The sequence below is a fragment of the Trachypithecus francoisi genome, unplaced genomic scaffold (genome assembly GCF_009764315.1).
Source record: "Trachypithecus francoisi isolate TF-2019V2 unplaced genomic scaffold, Tfra_2.0 Lachesis_group2, whole genome shotgun sequence".
Lineage (NCBI taxonomy): Eukaryota > Metazoa > Chordata > Mammalia > Primates > Cercopithecidae > Trachypithecus > Trachypithecus francoisi.
In genome coordinates this window covers 14,636,573-14,653,284 of record NW_022681465.1, presented here as the reverse complement: position 1 = coordinate 14,653,284, position 16,712 = coordinate 14,636,573, and the positions used below count along the sequence as shown (strand labels likewise).

Here is a 16,712-nt window from a genome sequence, read left to right as displayed (position 1 = left end):
GGAAAGGACACCCTGTTCAATAACTGGTGCTGAGGAAACTGGATAGCCACATATAGAAGAATGAAACTGGAGCCATATATCTCACCATATGCAAAAATTAGTAACTGAAGTTGGATTAAAGACCCAAACACAAGAGCAGAAACTAAAAATCCTAGAAGAAAGTAACCCCATTTAAAAAAAGAGCCACACTGGCTCTGGGCTCTCTGTGCCACATGGCTTCCTTTTCCTCCACTGCAGCAGCTATGGCGGTGGTGAAGACCCTAAACCCCAAGGCTGAGGTGGCCCGAACAGAGGCGGCACTAGTGGTCAACATCAGCGTTACGTGGGGTCTGCAGGATGTGCTAAAGACCAGCCTGGGGCCCAAGGGCACCATGAAGATGCTTGTTTCTGGCGCTGGAGACATCAAGCTTACTAAAGATGGCAATGTGCTGCTTCACGAAATGCAAATTCAACATGCAACAGCTTCCTTAATAGCAAAGGTAGCAACAGCCCAGGATGATATAACTAGTGATAGTACAACTTCCAATGTCCTAATCATTGAAGAGCTACTGAAACAGGCAGATCTCTACATTTCTGAAGGCCTTCATCCCAGAATAATCACTGGAGGATTTGAAGCTGCAAAGGAAAAGGCCCTTCAGTTTTTGGAAGAAGTCAAAGTAAGGAAAGAGATGGACAGGGAAACACTTATAAATGTGGCCAGAACATCTCTTGGCACAAAAGTTCATGCTGAACTTTCAGATGCCCTAACAGAGGCTGTAGTGAACTCCATTTTGGCCATTAAAAGACAAGATGAACCTATTGATCTCTTCATGGTTGTGATCATGGAGATGAAACATAAATCTGAAACTGATACAAGCTTAATCAGAGGGCTTGTTTTGGACCACGGAGCACAGCATCTTGATAAGAAGAAAACGGTGGAGGATGTATACATTCTCAAGTGTAATGTGTCATTAGAATATGAAAAAACAGAAGTGAATTCCGGCTTTTTTTTACAAGAATGCAGAAGGAGACAAAAACTCATAAAAGCTGAAAGAAAATTCATTGAAGATAAGAGTTAAAAAAAATAGAACTGAAAAAGAAAGTCTGTGGTGATTCAGATAAAGGATTTGTTGTTATTAATCAAGAGGGAATTGACCTCTTTTCCTTAGATGCTCTTGCAAAAGAAGGCATAGTCACGCTGCACAGAGATACAAGGAGAAATATAGAGAGGCTGACTCTTGCTTGTGGTGAGGTAGCCCTGAATTCTTTTGACATCCTAAATCCTGATTGCTTGGGACATGCAGGACTTGTATACAAACATACATTGGGAGAAGAAAAGTGCACCTTTATTGAGAAATGTAACAAAACTTGCTCTGTCACGTTATTGATCAAAGGACCAAATAAGCACACACTCATTCAGCTCAAAAGATGCAGTAAGGGATGGCTTGAGGGCTGTCAAAAATGCTATTGATGAGGGCTATGTGTTTCCAGGTGCTAGTGCTGTGGAAGTGGCAATGGCAGAAGCCCTGATTAAATATAAGCCCAGTGTAAAGGGCAGGGCACAGCTTGGAGTCCAAGCATTTGCTGATGTGTTGCTCATTATTCCAAAGGTTCTTGCTCAGAACTCTGGTTTTGACCTTCAGGAAATATTAGTTAAAATTCAAGCAGAATGTTCAGAATCAGGTCAGCTTGTGGGTGTGGACCTGGACACAAGTGAGCCAATGGTAGCAGCAGAAGTAGGCATATGGGATAACTATTGTGTAAAGAAACAGCTTCTTCACTCCTGCACTGTGATTGCCACCAATATTCTCTTGGTTGATGAGATCATGCGAGCTGGAATGTCTTCTCTAAAAGGTTGAATTGAAGCTTCCCTTGTATCTGAATCTTGAAGACTCTGCAAAGTGATCCTGAGGAATACAGCTGTGGAATTTTTGTCCAAGCTTCAAATGATTTTCAGAGGAATTTTCCCATATGAAAAAAGGAGAGAACACTAGCATCTGTTGAAATTCAGAAGTTCTGAACTTATAATTACAGTATTTTTTTAAAATTGCACTGAAGTGTATACACATAAAGCAGGTATTTCATCCAGTGATTTAACGGCAGTGACATAAAATTCCTGTTAGATAAACATATGTTACCTACGTTATTATTAAATATTCCTTGAAAAAAATGGGCAAAGGACAGGAACAGACATTTCTCAAAAGAAAACATGCAAGTGACCAACAAACATATGAAAAAATGCTCAACATCACTAATCATCAGAGAAATGCAAATTAAAATCATAATGAGATCCCATCTTATGCCACCAGAATGGCTATTATTAAAATGTCAGAAAACAACAGATGTTGGCAAAGATGTGGAGACAAAGGAATGCTTTATGCATTGTTGGTGGGAATGTAAATTAGCACAACCTTTACGGAAAACAATATGGGGATTTCTCAAATAACTAAAATAGAACTACCATTTGACCCAGCAATCTCACCAGTAGGTATATATCTGAAGGGACAGAAATCAACATATCAAAAAGATACTTGCACTCATATGTTTATCACAGCACTATTCACAATAGCAAAGATACATAATTAAAGTAAGTGTCCATCAGCTGAAGACTGGATAAATAATATGTATACACACACACACACACACACACACACTCATCATGGAATACTACTCAGCCCTAAAAAAGAATGAAGTCATATCTTTTGCAGCAACATGGATAGAACTGGAGGCCATTATCCTAACTGAAATAACTCAGAATGTCAAATATTGCATGTTCTCACTTGTAAGTGGGAGCTAAACAGTAGGAACACATGGACACACAGAGTAGAATAATAGACACTGAAGACTGCACAACGTGGGAGTGTGGGAGGGGAATGAGGGTTGATAAATCACCTACTGAGCACAATGTTCACTATTCAGGTAATGGGTACACTAAAATCCCAGACTTCACTACTATGCAAAATCTGCACTTTTGTCCCCTAAATATATTTAAAAAATTTTTTTTAAAGATTACTTTATTTGGCTGGGCATGGTGGCTCACGTCTGCAATCCCAGCACTTTGGGAGGCCAAGGCAGGTGGATCACCTGAGTTCGGGCATTCGAGACCAACTTGACCAACATGGAGAAACATCATCTCTAATAAAAATACAAAGTTAGCCAGGCGTGGTGGCACATGCCTGTAATCCCAGCTACTTGGGAGGCTGAGACAGAAGAATTGCTTGAACCTGGGAGGCGAAGGTTGCAGTGAGCTGAGATCGCGCCATTGCACTCCAGCCTGGGCAACAAGAGCGAAACTCTGTCTCAAAAAAAAGATTGTCTTCTTCATTTTTTGAATGGTCATAATCTTAATGCAGTCCTCTAGAAAACAGAGCATTATACTTTGAGAGGTGAAAACCCAGAACAAAGAGTGAGAGAAAAAAGAGAATTGAGGCAAGGAAAAGAGGTGAAGTAAAGTGACACAATGTGCTACTGTGTTGGCTACCACTTCATCCAAAACTTCAGAAAACACACACACAAATACGGAAGGTCATTCAGCCACATGTGCTGTCTAGCACATGAGAGTTCTCCAGAAGGGCTGCAAGGAAGAACTGCATCTCAGAGTTTCCATGGGAGAGAGAATCTTGCTGCCTGCCTCCCTCTATTTCCTAGTTCCTATTAATCAAGGGTCTCCCCACAGAAAGCTAACTCATCCACATTTTTGAGTAGTGTCATCAAGTCCTTCAGCAGCCACTCAGGAGGCCAAATTCAATTCTGCATGGTGTATGCAGTGTTTCATCCAAGCCCAGAGTTGGGGTGTGATGCAGTACATAGGGCATGTGAATTGGAAAAGAAGTCAGATTATCCCTTTTCAAGCCTGGGCATTCTACTCAGATTTCAGCCAGCCTGACAAAGATGGTAGAGAAGGCTCGATCTGGAAAGTGGGTGAAACCTTCAGACGGAAAGAGGCTGGGCGCAGGGGTTCATGCCTATAATCCCAGCACTTTGGGAAGTCAAGGCAGGAGGATTGCTTGAGCCCAGGAGTTTCAGATCAGCCTAGACAACATGGCAAGACCCTGACTTTACCAAAAATTTAAAAACTTTAAAAGGCTGCAGGGCAGTTGAGGGAAGCAGTCTGAAAGTGTCTAACACTGTAACTGACATTTGTATAATGCTCAGAACTACTGCTCTAAGTACAGAGGTGGCTCTCCTGAAGTGGTAACATTTCTTTTTTTATTTTTATTTTTGAGGTGGAGTCTCTCACCATGCCCCAGGCTGGAGTGCAGTGGCACGATCTCGGCTCACTGCAAGCTCTGCCTCCCAGGTTCACGTCATTCTCCTGCCTCAGCCTCCCTAGTAGCTGGGACTACAGGTGCCCGCCACCATGCCCAGCTAATTTTTTGTATTTTCAGTGGAGATGGGGGTTTCACTGCGTTAGCCAGGATGGTCCCGATCTCCTGACCTCGTGATCCACCCGCCTTGGCCTCCCAAAGTGCTGGGATTACAGGCGTGAGCCACCATGCCCGGGCAAGTGGTAACATTTCTTGAAAGGAATAGAACCTATGAAGATTATTGGGAGAGTACATTTTAATCGTCATATAAAAAATCACATTTTAAATGAAATATAATGAACATATGTAGTAGCTGAATAACATAATTTATCCAACTTGAACCTTGACAGATGAGTCTTAGCCTATAGCAACTAGTCTTAGCCTATAACAAATATGATGCAACGGATAGTATGCTTAATATTCACTGTATCCAACTCTCAATGCTATTTAATATACTGTATTATTCAGACTCTAATTTGCTTAAAAATCAGTTGGAGTGAATTATACTACAGTTTGTTTTGCTAATGAAATATGTAAAACCTTTGAAATCACTGTAAAAAGAATGAGAACTCGAGATATATTCATAATGGCAGTCAAATTGAGAGATAGCTCTTCTAGGTAATGTTTCACTAAAATAACACTGGAAAATGGCTTGAGATGGAAGCTGGCGTGGGTTGTGCTTATTACAAAACCATTTTGCACTTGTCATTTTGAAGAACAAAAAGTATGAGCTCTACTAGTTAATACTCAAAAACAAGGCAAATCATTGCTTCCTGCTAACAGTCTTAAATACTGAACTATGGAACATGTTTGTTTCTATTGAATCTCTCTTGAGATTTCAATTTACTTATTCCTGTTGTATTCATTGTGACTTTCAAGGTTTATCACATGACTTGCCATGGGTGTGTGTATGTGTGTGTTTAAAGAGTAGTTATTTCAAGTGGCTTGTGGAAGTGCAGAAATCCTCAGCAAAGAATATGAAAACTGTGTAAACAATTGAGAATGTATATATAAGTTGTCACCTTTACAGCAAACTGGAGTTTTTCAGCTGAACAAGACAAAGTATATTAGGCATAGCTGCAGGAACAGCATTCCCCAAGGCCTTACCAGCAGTAAAGCATTACCTACAAATCCCATGGAGTGGAGGCAGATAATGAAGAATGCAGTTCTAATGGCCAGGAGTCACACCAAACTATTTCTCATGCAGCTCTCTAAGATCCACACAGTTTATCATGTCCCCTTGATTCAAAATTCATTCTTTTGCTGATACCTAAGCACCCATGACTTTCAAATATTAATCTCCAACCCCAGCGTCTCTACAAGTTCCAAACCATATATTCACAGTGGGACCTCAAAATCATCATGTCTCAAAAAGAATCTATCACCTATTCTTGCAAGTCTACCTTCTTTTCTATATTTTCTATTTTAGTTGATCATATTGCCATCCACTTACTCTCTTAAGCTAGTCATTTCATGCATCCCTTCAAAAATATTTTTTCGTATAGTAGGTCCTGGGGATTCAACAGTAAACAAAGCAAAATCCCTTTCCTCATGGATCTTATATTCTAGTGAAATAGACAAGAAATTGTGTGTGTGTATGTGTGTGTGTGTCAAGTTCAGTGGAAAAAAAATGAAGGAGAATAAAGGGATAGTGAGTGACAGATATTTTGTTTGTTGTTGTTGTTGTTGTTGTTTTTACTTTGAGTTCCAGGATACATGTGCAGAATGCACAGGTTTGTTACATAGGTGTGTGTGTGTGCTGTGGTGGTTTGTCACATAGGTGTGTGTGTGTGCTGTGGTGGTTTGTCACATAGGGGTGTGTGTGCTGTGGTGGTTTGTCACATAGGGGTGTGTGTGTACTGTGTCACACATGGCGTGTGACAAACCACCACAGCTCACACACACCTATATGACAAACCACCACAGCACACACAAACACCTATGTGACAAACCGCCACAGCACACACCCCTATGTGACAAACGGCCACAGCTCACACATCCCTATGTGACAACCACAGCTCACACACCATGTGACAAACCGCCACAGCTCACACACCCCTATGTGACAAACCACCACAACTCACACACCATGTGACAAACCGCCACAGCACACACACCATGTGACAAACCACCACAGCTCACACACCCCTATGTGACAAACCACCACAGCGCACACACACCATGTGACCAACCACCACAGCACAAACACCTATGTGACAAACCGCCACAGCACACGCACCCCCATGTGACAAACGGCCACAGCTCACACACCCCTATGTGACAACCACAGCTCACACACCTATGTGACAAACCGCCACAGCTCACACACCCCTATGTGACAAACCACCACAACTCACACACCATGTGACAAACCGCCACAGCACACACACACCATGTGACAAACCACCACAGCTCACACACCCCTATGTGACAAACCACCACAGCGCACACACACCATGTGACCAACCACCACAGCACACACACCCCTCTCATTTTATCTCATTCTATCTCCCATAATTCCCACTGAAGTCATTCTTTCAAATTCAAATGACTGTTCCCCATTCACTATTAGTAATGCTCTTCACAATTTGGTACAGGCTATCTTTTTTTTTTTTTGAGACAGAGTTTTGCTCTGTCGGTCAGGCCAGGTTGGAGTACAGTAGCACGATCTCAGTTCACTGCAACCTCCACCTCCAGGCTCAAGCAGTTCTCCTGCCTCAGCCTCCCAAGTAGCTGGGATTACAGGTGTGTGCCACCATGCCCGGCTAATTTTTGCAGTTTTAATAGAGACAAGGTTTCACCATGTTGGCCAGGCTGGTCTCGAACTCCTGACCTCAGGTAATCTGCCCACCTCCGCCTCCCAAAGTGCCAGGCTACCTTTTAAACTCTAACTTCTACCACTCCCCAGTTGCCTATGAGGATTGACTTTTTTCCCATCTCCATTGGTTCCCAATGTAGACTGGTATAAAATTGCTTTATTAGTGTTTGTTTTTCATTAGCCCTCCTATTATAATGTGATCTCCCCTTGAGTGCAGACTGTATCATTCATCTTTACATCCCCACATCTAGCCCAGTTCCCGGCATGCAGTAAGTCACTAGTAAATGTTTGCTTGCTTCATTTGAAATTAATAAAAATTTATTGAAGTTTAATTTCCTCCTTGTTCTTTGGGTTTTTGTTTTGCTTTCTTTTAGTTGGAGTTTGAGTTTTATTTAATTTTTTTTTTTTGAGACAGAGTCTCGCTCTGTTGCCAGGTTGGAGTGCAGTGGCGTAATCTCAGCTCACTGCAACCTCCGCCTCCCAGGTTGAAGTGGTTCTCCTGCCTCAGCCTCCTGAGTAGCTGGGACAACAGGCATGCACCACCACGCCCAGCTAATTTTTGTATTTTTCGTAGAGATGGGGTTTCACCATGTTGGCCAGGATGGTCTCCATCTCTTGACCTCGTGATCTGCCCGCCTCCATGTCCCAAAGTGCTGATTACAGGTGTGAGCCACCATGCCTGGCCTATTTCCTCCTTTTTCTTTTAATGAAAGTTAGCTCTGTAAAAATTTCAGAGTGTCTTTACGACTATTATCCTTGGAGACATCCCAGCAGTGTGACGTTATGGAGACCACGCAGTTGATAGGAATTTTTTTCCCCAGGTGTCATAATAATTGCTAGTGAGTTTCCCAAAAGCTTTGTGAAGACCAGGTAAACATGGTCAGCTGTGGTGCCTGCTCTAAGATTTTTGACAAATAAGAGATGAAGGCTGGCAGAGCCCATGCTTCTGAAATGCTCTCCTATCTGAAATAATGTATGGCAGGGTAATGACAAAAGTAGCAACTAAAGAAACCTCTTAAACCTGTCTTTCTCTTACCCTGTTATATAAAGGTTTTTGTTGAAGACTGTCAATTCTCATAACCCAGTAATGAATCATGGTTAAACTAACAAAACACATACAGCAAAACAAAAGCAAAAATGGTGATTCTGGTGATACCACCAGAGAAAAGCTCAAGGCCAGCTTTATTTAATCCTTCATGTAGCATCCTCAAGAGACAGAAAATTAGATGAGGTGCAGTGGCTCACGCCTGCAATCCCAGCAATTTGGGAGGCTGAGGTGGGTGGATCATTTGAGGTCAGGAGTTCGAGACCAGCCTGGTCAACACGGTGAAACCCTGCCTCTACTAAAAATATAGAAGTTAGCCAGGCATAGTGGCAGGCACCTGTAGTCCCAGCTACTCAGGAGGCTAAGGCAGGAGAATCACTTGAACCTGGGAGGCGGAGGTTGCAGTGAGACGAGACTGCACCACTGCACTCCAGTCTGGGCGACACAGTGAGACTCTGTCTAAAAAAAAAAAAAAAGAGAGAGAGAGAGAAAACCAGAGCAGCAGTTCAATTATCTTCTAGTGATATCAAAAATAGAACTCAGGTCTTCTGACTTCCACTATGTATTTATTTTAAAAAAATAAACTTATCCAGGAATTATTTGGATAAAATATAGAAAGTACTTCAGATGATGCTGTTTTGACTGTAATAAACTAGGGCAAAATAATTTAAAGTTTTAAATATTGAATGGGAATTTCAGATCTTTGTAAATGAAATGGTCCATGAACTATTATATCACTATCATTTCTGTCTAATAAAGTAACCATTTGAAAATCATTTCTGTCCAATAACCATTTGGAAAATACTAATATTATTTATCTATTTTTTTGAACAAATTAAAATCTTAATATTAAATGTTTAAGGCTGGGCACAGTGGCTTATGCCTGTAATCCCAGCACTTTGGGAGGCTGAGGAGGGTGGATCACTTGAGGTCAGGAGTTCAAGACCAGCCTGGCCAACAAGGTGAAACCCTATTTCTACTAAAAATACAAAAATTAGCCGGGTGTGGTGCTATGTACTTGTAGTCCCAGCTACTTGGGAGGCTGAGGTAGGAGGATCACCTAAGCCTCGGAGGTCGAGATTGCAGTGAGCTGTGATCACGCCACTGCACTGTGTAACCTGGGCAACAGAGGGAAACTCCATCAAAAAACAAAACAAAACAAAAGAAGTAATTCTTAAATAATTCTTCAATTACATTGATACCAATTTTTGTTTTTAGCAGGAAGAACATTCCCTTAAGCCCACAGTAGAGAACAGCCAGTATAGGGGAGATATATTTTCAGCTTAGCATTACGAGAATTAGAAGATATTTTTCAACTTAATGTAGGTGCTAGGTAAATACTGTACGGGAACGCTTTAAGACAATAAATCTGATCTTGGTTAACTCACTAGTGATTTTTTTTTTTTTTTTTTTTTTTGAGACGGAGTCTCGCTCTGTCACCCAGGCTGGAGTGCAGTGGCGCGATCTCGGCTCACTGCAAGCTCCGCCTCCCGGGTTTACGCCATTCTCCTGCCTCAGCCTCCCGAGTAGCTGGGACTACAGGTGCCCGCCATCTCGCCCGGCTAATTTTTTGTATTTTTTTTTTAGTAGAGACGGGGTTTCACCGTGTTTGCCAGGATGGTCTCGATCTCTGACCTCGTGATCCACCCGTCTCGGCCTCCAAAGTGCTGGGATTACAGGCTTGGGCCACCGCGCCCGGCCCGCTAGTGATTTTTTTAATTCTGCTTTTCACTAAGGGGGAAAAGTTCTTGTAGAAGGTAATAATTTCCATTTTAAAAATAATTTAATTTCTCTCTGTGTGAAAGGAATACATTTTCTTACAAAATAACAGATTTTGAAAACAGGAGCTTAATACCTGTTAGGGTAGAAAACAGTTCTGTGCTTCCATTTACTTTTTTCCGACTATCATTTTCAAGCACAGTTTGTTTTATTGAGAAGAAAGTAGGCTCAAGATAATGAGAAAAGTGCAGCGCTGGGGGCATGCCTCTTCTGCAGGTACAGATGTCACTTATGCTGTGTCATCCAGTTTCATAAACAAGTATTTTACCAGAGAGAAACTAAGAGTTTTGTTTCATATGGTATTTCCCAATGTTTATGTAGTGAAATGACTTCCCTGTTTTATAATGAGCTACTCAGAACACAGATATTGAAATTCTCACTATGTTAATATTAACAAACCCTTGGAGAGTTGCTGAGGAAAGGATTGGGAAGACTCAGAGAAAGACTGCCTTTGAAAACAGTCTTTACACAATGAAGAAAGTGAAAAGATGACCCACAGAATGGGAGAAAACATTTGCAAATCATATACTAATAAGGGACTTGTATCAGAATATGTAAATAACTCTTTTACCTCAACAGCAAAAAGAAAAATAACCCAACTTTTAAAACATGGGCAGAGAAGCTGGGCATCGTGACTCACACCTGTAATCCCAGCACTTCGGGAGACTGAGGCAAGCCGGTCATCTGAGGTCAGGATTTCAAGACCAGCCTGGCTAACAAGGTAAACCCCATCTCTACTTAAAATACAAAAATTAGCTGGGTAGTGGCACATGCCTGTAATCCCAGCTACTCAGGAGACCGAGGCAGGAAAATCACTTGAATCCAGAAGGCGGAGGTTGCAGTGAGCTGAGATCATGCCACTGCACTGCAACCTGGGTAACAAGTTGAGACTCCATCTGATATGGTTTGGTTGTGTCCCCACCCAAGTGTCATCTCAAATTGTAGCTCTCATAATTCCTATATGTTGTGGGAGGGACCTGGTGGGAGATAATTGAATCATGGGGGTGGTTTCCCCCATACTGTTCTTGTGGCAGTGAATAAATATAACAAGATCTGATGGTTTTATAAGGGGTTGCCCCTTTCACTTGGCTCTCATTTTTCCTTTTGCCTGCCACCATGTAAGATGTGCCTTTCGCCTTCTGCTATAATTGTGAGGCGCCCTCAGCCATGTGGAACTGAGTCCATTAAACCTCTTTTTCTTTATAAATTACCCAGTCTCAGGGATGTCTTTATCAGCAGCATGAAAATGGACAAATAAACTGTCTCAAAAAAAGGGGGGCAAACAATTCAAATAGACATTTCTCCAAAGATAACACGTGGCCAATAAATATATGAAAAAATGCTCAACATTATTAGTTATCAGGAATATCTAAGTGCGAATCAAAACCATGATGAGATACAACTTCACACCCACTAGAATGACTACCATCAAGAACACAGACAATAACAAATGTTGGAGAGGATGTAGAGAAATTAGAACCTTTGTACATGTGAGAATGTAAAATAGTGCCACTGCTTTGGAAAAGTATCTGTCAGTTCCTCAAAATGTTAAACAAAGAAATAGTATAGCCCAGCAATTCCACTCCTAGGTATATACCCAAGAGACCTGAAAACATCCCCATACAACTTATACATGGGCGCTCACAGCAACATTATTTGTAATAGCTAAAAAATAGAAACAACTCAAATATCCATCAATTGATGAATAGCTCAATAAAATGGAGTATATCGGTTGGGCATGGTGGCTCATGCCTATAATCTCATCACTTTGGGAGGCTTAGGCAGGTGGATCTCTTGAGCCCAGGAGTTCAATTACAGACTGACCCACATGGCAAAACCTCATTGCTACAAAAAAATTAGCCGGGTGTTGTGGTGCATGCCTGTAGTCCCAGCTATCTGGGAGGCTGAGGTGAGAGGATCGTTTGAGCCCTGAAGGTTGAGGCTGCAGGGAGCCATGACTGCACCACTGTACTCCAGCCTGGGTGGTGGAGTGAGACCCTGTCTCAAAACAAACAAAAAGTTCAAACAATGGACTATTATTTGTCAGTAAAAAGAAATGAAGTAGTGATGCATATTTTATGCAAATATTATGCTACCTGAAAGAAGCCAGTCACGAAGGACCCTATGGTGTATGAGTCCCATCTATATGAAATGTTCAGAATAGGCAAATCTATAAAGACAAAGTAAATTTGTGGTTGCTGGAGGCTGACAGGTTGGGGAATGGGGAGTGACTGCTAGTGGATACAGAGCTTTATTTGATGTTACTAAAAATGTTCCAAATTTAGATCGTGGTGAAGGTTCCACAACTTTGTGAATTTATTACAATCCACTGAATTAAACGTTTTAAAATGTGAATTCAATGATATGTAAATAACTCAATAAAGCTATTTTTAAAATCTCTCTTCCAAAGTTTAAAAAGGAAAAAATTGATAACATTACTTTAATTTTTATTAATATTGTTTTCATTGGTAACAGAAGCCGAGGAGAAAACATGAACAAAAATTGGTGAAGGCCATCATCGGACCTAGTAGTTGCATCACGTTCAGCACCACAGACAGCTCCCTCGCAAATGCCGTTCTTTCAAAAGATAGCATACAAAAGGCAGCTACTGAGACTCTGCAGGGTTTTCTAAAAGTGACATTTCTATGACACATTTCTTCTTTTCAGCACTGCCATACGTAATGGCATCCATTATTGCTTTCATGTGTACATTCTGTGATATAGCATCAATCTGCTACACTACCCCATTAATCCATTCATTTAACAAAATACGTTATATGCCAGATTCTCTTAGACAAGTCACTTACCCTATTAGCTTCCTTTCCTTATCCAAAACTTGTGGATAATTATACATGTTTGATAAACTAGGACAGTATTTGTGAAATAATCCCTATTGCTTGTATTCATTTGAACACGTTATCCCATTGCATTATTATGAAATTTATTTTATTCTGGGAGCACAGACTATCTTGTTACATTAGAAGCCCAGATGAGTGTCCTGGATATACTCAGGTTTAGGATCCATTCAGTTAAGTTTTCATGGTAAGAATGGCCTTTTAGAAATAAATTTTATTGCATATATTTAAGGTGTATAACATGTTCTGGGATACATATAGTAAAATAGTTACTATAGTAAAGCAAAATTAACATATGAATCATCTCATATAGTTCCTCACCCCACCCCACCCCCATTTTTTTCTGGCAAGAGTTCCTGAAATCTACTCTTTAAGTAAAAATCCTAATTACAGTATTATTAACTACAGTCCTGTTTTACATCCTACATATCTGCTATTTTTTAGCCTGTGATCTACATCTCCCCATTTGTACTCCACCACACCCCTGATGGCTGCCATTTTATTTACTGTGTATTTGATTTTTTTTTTTTTTAAGATTTCACGTATGAGATCATGCAGTATTTTTGTGTGTCTGGCTTATTTCACTTAGCAAAATGTCCTTCAGATTCATCCGTCTTGTGGCAAATGCCAGGATTTCCTTTTTAAGGCTGAATAATCTCTCTCTCTCTCTCTCTCTCTGTGTGTGTGTGTGTGTGTGTGTGTGTGTGTGTGTGTGATTTATTTGCTCACCTACCAACGAACATCTTGGTTGTTTCCAGATCTTGGCTATTGTGACTAATGCTGCAATGAACACAACAGTGCAGATATATAAACTTAACTGAACTCTTGTCAGAAAAAATGGGGGATGGGGTTGGGGTAACTATATGAGATGATTCATGTTACTTTGCTTGACTGTAGTAACTGTTTTACTATATTTATCTCAGAACATGTTGTACACCTTAAATATATGCAATAAAATTTATTTTTTAAAGACCATTCTTACCATGAAAATTTAACAATGCTGCAATGAACAAAACAGTGCTGATATATTTATGAGGTGGTGATTTCAACTCCTTTGGGTATATATCCAGAAGAGAAATTGTTGGATTATATGATAGTTCTGTTTTTGATTTAGGAACCTCCATGCTCTTTTCCACAGTGGCTTCATCAATCTATATTCCCATCACCATTGTACCAGGGTTCCCTTCTCCCTGCATTTTCTCCAACATTCATCTCTTGCCTTTTTGATAACAGCCATCCTAATAAGTATGAGGTGATATTTCATAGTGATTTGATTTGCATTTCCCTGATGAGTAGCGACACTGAGCATCTTTTCATATACCCGCCCTTCTTGAGCATGCTTCAGATGGGTGCAAATTCCCAAGACATAGCTGTGGATCTGGCCTGGAAATGGGCCCATTTTTAAGGATGATGAAAGAATTGCAAGCTATGTATCTAATCCATCACCTTCCTAAATGCAGTCCAATGCTGAAGCTCAACACAGATATATGTTCCTACATATATTTCTATATGATCAGTCTTGTCATAAAAGGATTTGTCTGTAAGGAGGATGTTAATCCTAACCCCACATAACACTGTTGTAAAATAATTCTGTATTTCTTCAAAACAAGAAATTGTATAGAAAAGTCCCAGAAGTGTTCGAACAGTGAAATTGTGTCAAATCATGTAATCTCTTTGATCCTCACATTCTTTTCCGTATGACTGGGGTAGACAGGTCGACAAGACAATCTACAAAGATCTAACTCAATGTGTGTCGTTCAGTTTCGTTGTTTTTATTACTCTCATTCCTCCTAAAATGGCTCAGATTTAGTTGCCATTTAGCTATCTTGCTCATATTTAAATATCAAAAGAACTAGCACAGGATGCCTACTTCTGCCAAATTCCATACAACCAGATGCTGCTTCTTCAGGAAGAAAAACAATAATTACTGATATTTAAAGGGCACAGTGTGGAAGGCACACGCACACACTTGACCTCTCAATGTCCATTATTTCCTTTGCTGTGGCTTAAGAAAGAACTCTGTGTAAGAGGTCAGAGCACACTTCCTTGGGAGTCCTGGGGTTCAGTATTACAAAAGCTGTAAACAGTAGTAAATAACACTTGTCTTCCTGAAGAAAGAAAGCACATCATTCTGAGAAGGCACAAACAGGAGCCCTTAACATTTTGGAAGTCTGGAAGATGGATCTTGAGTCCAAAAAGCAAAGGCTTCCCATTTCCACTCCATACTAATTTTTAATCCTTACCTTTTATTTCAGTGATGAATTTATTATTTTCTTAAACTCTAAGCCTACCTGAAAGATCACTATTCTCCTTTTGCAGTGCACAGAATCTCAGCACTCTGCACATCTTTCCTTTAATGATTTCCCCCAACTTGCCTATTTGCTATATCCTCCTCTGAGGCTCAGACATGCCATTTTATCTCACATCACTCAGCAACATTTATTATATGTTAGTAACATTTCCTAGTTTTACTAATATATTAATATATTTTTTCTGGTTAGTTTTAGGCCCACATCAGAAAAAAATTATTTTATACTATAGTAACACTTGAAATGAGAGATGGAAAATGAAATTTGAATTTATTTAAAATGTACCTAGTACCTAAAACTACCTGTATATAAGCCATCAACACAAATTACTACATCAACTTCCTTCAAGATAATGGCAAACCATAATACGTCTATTACATTGAACTTAGGACCATAAATTCAATTCCCACAGATTCATAGCATGAAAGCATTTGCAAGTAATGCCTTCTTCAGTTTGGGCTCCAGACTCAGGAATGCAATTGGATCATGTACTGCAGGTAGACACTCATCTCTGTGCACATTTTTCTCTGTGGTTCCTCTTCTGCTTTCCAGTACAAAGAAAGGTGTATCTTGGGCACACTCAGATTTTTCTTTTCGGGAAACAACTTTCCCCCTCTGCAATCTTGGTGGGACTGTACTTAGAGGTAGCAGCCCTCTTGCTACTGAAACCCTAAGGGGTCCTGAGCACCTCCTGGTAGGTCCTGGTCTATCTACAGAACGAGCATGTGATGAGTCCAGTGCTGTCTTCCAGAGCTTTGCCATCTGTGGCAGTGTAAATTTGGAAGACTGCAATTCATTCATGCCAGTGGCAGCAACCTGCCCAGAATTCTCCAGCAATAGGCCATTCCTGGAGTTGCTGCTTCCCTGCTGGAGTTGCCTGAATTCAAAGTCTGGTCTTTCCAATAATTTCCTTTTTCTTTTTTTTTTTTCAGTCAGTCAAAGTCAGTTCCTGCTGCTTGCAACCAAAGAGCTCTGACCAATTCATTTCTCACTTCCACTGGAGTATCTTGCCATGTTTAATGACCACTTATAGGAGCCAGTGTTGTGTGCCAATACCAGCTAAAATGCTAAGAATTTTTAACAGGCCAGAAACATTGTCTTAGGAGAATTATTACACAAAGAGTCTCTGCCTTCTCTCCAGAAAACTAGAGATTCAAAGAACACTATAAAATACATAAAAAGAATTTGGGCCATAATTTTCTGTACCTTCAAACCTCATATTTTTGGTTTTAATTTTAATAATATAATGTTATTGAAACTATATTGAAGTTCTAGAATCTAAGACCCCATCCTAAGTCAATTCAATGTTTTCACATGTTCATGTCAAGTTCTACTGCTGCTCTATGTTCTGAACTCATTTTTAGTATGAACCATATTGTCACAGAGATATTATAGTTAACACTTTTGGGTAACATTTTGTCATGCATGTTTCCATTTTGCCAGTCTCCTTTATTTTTTCCTTCCCATCCCTGTGCTACCACCCATAGATGATGCTAGCAGTCCGATGTTTCTCCTTCTACACTTTCTCCATTCTCAAGCTATTGTGTATGTAGATATGTATGTATGTGTATATATATGTACACACATACATATATACAGAGATATATAGGTATGGTGAAG

At 40.3% G+C, this 16,712-nt stretch overlaps 1 pseudogene across 1 annotated transcript; it reads left to right on the top strand.

Moving 5' to 3' along the window:
• Positions 1-242: 242 nt before the first annotated feature.
• LOC117064765 lies at positions 243-2,166 on the top strand (annotated as a pseudogene). The gene is made up of 2 exons (XR_004429654.1): positions 243-656; positions 753-2,166. The product of XR_004429654.1 is annotated as a T-complex protein 1 subunit zeta-like (transcript).
• The last annotated feature ends 14,546 nt before the right edge of the window (positions 2,167-16,712 follow it).